Below are 6,349 nucleotides of genomic sequence, written 5' to 3'. Positions count from 1 at the left end.
GAATTGTGTACAGATCCATTATGCATTATCATGCTGAAACATGAGGTGATGGCGGCAGATGAATGACACGACAATGGGCCTCAATTGCCATCGATAACAAATACAGTTGCATTTTGTCTGTAGCTTATGCCTGCCCATTCCATAACCCCACCATCACCACGTGGCACTCTATTCACAACGTTGTCAAACCGCTTGCCCATACAGTGCCATCTGCCTGGTACAGTTGAAACCGGGATTCATCAGTGAAGAGCACACTTATCCAGCGTGCCAGTGGCCATCAAAGGTGAGCATTTTCCCACTGAAGTCGATTACGACTCCGAACTGCAGTCAGGTCAAGACCCTGGTGAGGATGACGAGCACGCAAATGAGTTTCTCTGAGACGGTATCTGCAGAAATCTTTGCTTAAGCAAACCCACAGTTTCATCAGCTGTCTGGGTGGCTGGTATCAGACGATCCTACAGGTGAAGAAGCCAGAGGTCATAGGCTGGCATGGTTACACGTGGTCTGCGGTTGTGAGACCGGTTGGACGTTCTGCCAAATTCTCTAAAATGTCAACCGCTCTGGTGCACGTTCCATCAAAACTTGCACATTTTAGAGTGGCCTTTTATTGTCCCCAGTAGAAGGTGCACCTGTGTAATGATCATGCTGTTTCATCAGGTTCTTGATACGCCACACCTGTCAGGTGGATGGATTATCTTGGCAAAGGAGAAATGCTCAAAAACAGGGATGTAAACAAATTTGTGCACAAGATTTGAGAGAAATAAGAGTGTTGTAAGTATCGGACATTTTTGGTATCTTTAATTTCAGCTCATGAAACATGGGACCAACACTTTAACCTACATTTTGCATTTATATTTTTTTGTTCAGTGTAGTTACAGTGCCTCCTCAAGTCTTGATTAACATCTGAAAAAGACGGTGGGCTATCAGCTGATCACTGACGTTGATGATTGATGTAAAGCTAGCGCAATCATTTTTTAAAACTAATTGAGATATATCTTTAACGCTCTTAAATACTAACTTCATAATATGGCCTAATTATATTTAGAATCTGCATGATATATGGGTGAGTTGCAGGTGGCTAGTGTGGACATTTTTGTAATCTATGCATATGGTGGTTAGCCGCCTGTGTTCAGTGCTTAATTTGTAAATCAGGAGGTGCAAGAGGGTGACCTGAAGAGCTCTGAGGTAATGTACCGCAGGGTTTCCTAAACTTGGTCCGGGCCCTGGGTGCACCTTTTTTTTCTTTCTCCCCCTGACACTACATTGCGGAATCAAATAATGAAACTTGATGATGAATTGGTTATTTTAATCAGCTGTGTAGTGCTAGGGGGGGAAAAAACGAAATGTGTGCAAGACCGACTCTGGGAAACCTTGGCCTACCGGAATACATGAGAGGGAAAAATGTACCTTTATTATAATCCTCACGCTTGTTTTGTGGCATAAAGTTGGTTTCCCAGAGTCGGTCTTGCACACATTTCGTTTTTTTCTTCACTGACAGTTTTGCCGTGTGTTCCCGACTGTGGGCTTTGCCTTGTTATTGGGCTACACACAATCCACAGCTAGCCCAATAAAAATAAACTAAGCTATTGATCCTCTGTGGCTAAATTCTAGGCCTACTCATGGTGTAGTAGGCTATTCTGAATGATTTCATTTCTTTCTGAACAGACAGCAGTAGTTCTATAACTTTGGCAAATGTATTTCAATTGATCAGGGGTGCTGCAGCACTGGGCGACACCCTTCCAACTATGATTCTATAAGGAAATACATGATGAAGTGTTGCTGCGCATAGGCTATTAGCCAACCAAACCGAATATTGATGATGATGTAAATCAAGAGTTAAAGCTGCAATATGCAACTTTTTAGGATCGACCTGACCAAATTCACATAGAGAAATGTGAGTTGTCGATCTGTCATTATCATGGAAAGAAAGTTGACGAAGCTGTATATCTGCTCTATGTGCTCTGTTTCTATGCGTACATAACCCCTTTCCCGAGAACGTTTCAGGAGTTAACCCCTCAGAAGCCTTTCCACACAAGCGTAAGACATTGGATACAATGACTTCATGCTGAACACTTCTGTCCAATGACCAACATATTCAGTCCTGACACCAGCAAAAGCAGGAATTGTACCTGTAAATGAAGTATAACTTACCTGTGATTCAAGGTAACATAATTATTGATGGTGAATTCCTTAAGAGACATCTAAGTACACAGACGTAGTTAAAATGTCAATAGATATAGTATGAAAGCCAAAGCACCTTGAGGTGGACAGTGAAAAGGGAAAATAAAATACAATGGAATGGCCAGACTCAAGAGGGAAACGAGGCCTTCCTCCTTCACCCTACACATGGCCTGTGTAACCTGTCCTCCTTTGAGCTTGGTGATTGGCCAGAGTCGCTGATGTGCATTGTTGCTCCCAGGCTGTTCACGTATCGTCCAACTGAAAGTTAAACCACAGTCAATATTTCTTCGGCAGGAAAAAAATGAAATAATTTTATCCTCAATTTTTTTTTCTGCCATTTTTCCCCTTTTCCGTATTCCTTCCTTCCTCTTTTCCTGGACACAGTATTTCTTGACTGGAGCTTAAATAATTCCATTGGAATCCTCTTAGGATGGGTTCCCAGCACTTGGCAATTAAACAATTACATTTAATCAGCATGGGGCGACGCTTCCAGTCACCCTCATTTCAGACGTTGATTAAAAGCAATTCTGCTGTGGTTATTGCAGACGACTTTATAACACTGCGGTTCACATAGGTTTACTGCATGGTGATGTGAGGGGTCAGATTGAATGGCATTACGGCAGGTTTACTTCACTGGTAGGTGAAACAAGAGGAGAGCTGTTTTTTCTCTCCTGATAACTAGAGGTGAAATGACAGATTCACAGTCAGTAGACGTGCATGGATCATCCTGTCCCTAATCAGACATGGTTAAAGAGCGACTGCCTTTAAAAAGCAACGAATCCCTTTAAAAATGGCCTATGTGGCATCGATATGAGTCAGAAACAGCTATTCTAGTGTCATAAAGTCTGTCTCTTCTAAAACAGAGTTTGGAACATCCGTGCGTCACAATGGGTAAATTACGTTTGGGTTTTGATTTGATGATGTACATGTGATTTGATGATGTACACGTCCACTAAATGGGGTGAACAGCTGCAGTGATTTCTTTCTATCCAGTAGCATAGACAGTGAGACAGACCTGCCCAGTAATTTGACATAAGACAACACATCACACATTTTTTAACATGAGAAATACTGCACCATACTCCTTGGTTAAATGTAAAATTGTGCAACTAAAACGTTCTCGGCAAAACTGTCAAAATGAATTACAGATTTCTTGAGTTATCTAAGATTAACTCTGTGGATTTTGAGGAAGTGAAATAGGCTTCCACGTCTACAGTGTCACATTGGGGACAAACATCATTAACCAAATGCGGAATCGGTGTCACGTATTCTCCCTCTCCGGCCTCTAGGTCATCAGGCTGCTGATTATCCCGCACACCTGTCACCAACGTCAAGCACACCAGCGCCTCATGACACTCACCTGGACTCCATCACCCTCTTGATTATCTTCCCTATATCTGTAACTCCCCTTGGTTCTTTCCTCAGGTGTTATAAATGTTTGCAAATGTGTAAATATATATATATAAAAAATGAAATACCTTATTTAAATAAGAACTCAGGCCTTTTGCTCGATGCTCGAAATTTAGCTCAGGTGCATCATGTTTCCATTGATCATCCTTGAGATGTTTCTACAACTTCATTGGAGTCCACCTGTAGTAAATTCAATTGATAGGATATGATTTGGAAAGGTACACACCTGTATATATAAGGTCCCACAGTTGACAGTGCATATCAGAGCAAAAACCAAGCCATGAGGTCGAAGGAATTGTCCCTAGAGCGCCGAGACAGGATTGTGTCGAGACCTCAGATTGGGGCGAAGGTTCACCTTCCAACAGAACAACGACCCTCAGCACACAGCCAAGACAACGCAGGAGAGGCTTCGGGACACGTCTCTGAATGTTCTTGAGTGGCCCAGCCAGAGCCCCAAAACTTGAGAGACCTGAAAATAGCTGTGCAGCGACGCTCCCCAATCCAACCTGACAGAGCTTGAGAGGATCTGCAGAGAAAAATGGGAGAAACTCCCCAAATACAAGCTTGTAGCGCCATATGAGAAGACTCAAAGCTGTGATTGCTGCCAACGTTTCTTAAACAAAGTACTGAGTAAAGGGTCTGAATACTTATGTAAATGTGATATTTAAGTTTTTATTTGAGACATTTGCAAAAATGTATAAGAACCTGTTTTTGCTTTGTCATTATGGGGTAATGTGTGCAGATTAATGAGGGCAATCTTTTAGATGAGGCTGTAACGTAACAAAATGTGGAAAAAGTCAAGGGGTCTGAATACTTTCCGAATGCACTGTATTCCTTGATTCTTCACCTGCTTCTCAAACTGGCAGAGAGAAGTAGCCGATGGAAGCATTGCAGGAGAAGGAACCTCAGATCTCCTTGAGAAATAGCCCCTTTCTCCATGTCTCCCTTCTCTCCTGTCTCCTACATCCCCTCTCCTCTGACTCCCCACTCCTGTCTCTCCTGTCTTCCCGCTCCCCTCCTCCCTCTCCCCTGTCTCCCCTCCATCAATCAATCAATCAATATAATGTATTTATAAAGCCCTTTTAACATCAGCAGATGTCACAAAGTGCTTATATGGAAACCCAGTCTAAAACTCCAAACAGCAAGCAGTGAAGATGTAGAAGCACGGTGGCTAGGAAAAACACCCTAGAAAGGCAGGAAACTAGGAAGAAACCTAGAGAGGGACTAGGCTCTGAGGGGTGGCCAGCCCTCTTCTTGCTGTGCTGGGTAGAGATTATAAGAGTACATGGCCATTAAGGCCAGAACCTTCTTCAAGATGTTCAAACGTTCATAGATGACCAGCAGGGTCAAATAATACACAGCACCATTGAGTTGTAAAAGAGGTCCAGACCCATCGTACTCTACTCTAGTGTCTCCCCTGTCATCTGTCTCCCTTCTCCCCTGTCTCCTCTCCACAGCACCATTGTTATGAGTTGTGATAGGGTCCAGGCCCAGCGTCCTACTCTAGAGCAACACGGGGGCCTGTAGTGTTAAGACAGTTGCCCCACTGGCTCTCCGGCCCTCTTAATTAGCAGCTTCCATCAGCTGGCAGTTGCAGACAGACAGAGGGCTTCAAGCATGATGGAGCCAATGTATAGCTTTTGTTGTAGGAGCTAGTTCACAGTGCACTAGATCTCTGTTCTTTATAGGTGGATATATCATGTGTGAGGTGAGGGGTCCGCTGGTTTTATTTGATTAGTCAATTGAGGATAGGTTAAAGTTATTTGTAGGACATTTACGATTTGTTTCAGATGGAGAAATTCAGTCTGTTGTTGTAAAGGGACAGATTAGTGAATTGAGCTTGAGTCCCGTGCCAGACAGAGAGACAGAGATATGAGTCAGATACAAAAGTATTTATCTCAAATATAGGTAAAAACCTTCCTCTGTGAGTCCGGGAATGTAGCCAAACGTATACTCAATAGCAGTATAATATCAGCGCTGTAACAATACTCTCTTCTAATGACATTCTCCCAGTAACTCCTTGCCTCTACATGTCACGGGGGAGAGGCGCTACAAAAATGATAATTACATGAAATATACATAGAGAATAAAGGGAGCATGTTTACATAACCAGGCCCATAAATATCTGACATTGTTCTCCGACTCCTTTTAAGCTGATCTCAGAGGGATGCCATTTTAATGACATGATGGTTTAAAGAGATGCTGCTCCGTCTCGTTCCATATTTAATTAACTTTTGCTTTTCTGACGAGGCGGAGAGGAGAAAAAAAAGAAGAATGAAGAAAAGCGCGATAGAGACAAACACGATAGCGGAGGATCGACAATAACAAATAGCTGGGAGAACAGAGAGTGAAGCGGAGGGAGCACGGAGACCTTGTCACGCTTTTGTGAGCTGTTTACAATACAAGATATGCAAGAGAGGAGAGCGGCGGAGGGAGAGAGAGAGAGGGGTTAGGAAAAGGGGAGATGGAGAGAGAAATAAGAGCGCTAAGGAGAGCGGGAATAGAGCGGAAAAGAGGGAGCAATGAAGAAAATTAGGGTGAGAGAAAGTAGGGAATAGAGAGAGTGAGAGAACATTGAAAGACAGAAGCAGGGGGAATGAGGCCTTTATGTCCCACGAGGCACCATTATAGAGCATTTCCTAGTTCACCAATAAGCACAAGACATGAAGGAAAACAAATGACAAACTAACTGGTATTATGAGGCAATGCGATTAGCTCCCATTCTGCCCCACCTCAATAAGGCAAAACAAACAGAGAC

The sequence above is a fragment of the Oncorhynchus mykiss genome, chromosome 28 (genome assembly GCF_057628025.1).
Source record: "Oncorhynchus mykiss isolate SJ-2025 chromosome 28, ASM5762802v1, whole genome shotgun sequence".
Lineage (NCBI taxonomy): Eukaryota > Metazoa > Chordata > Actinopteri > Salmoniformes > Salmonidae > Oncorhynchus > Oncorhynchus mykiss.
The sequence above is the reverse complement of the archived record's forward strand: the minus strand, read 5'-3'. Positions refer to the sequence as shown.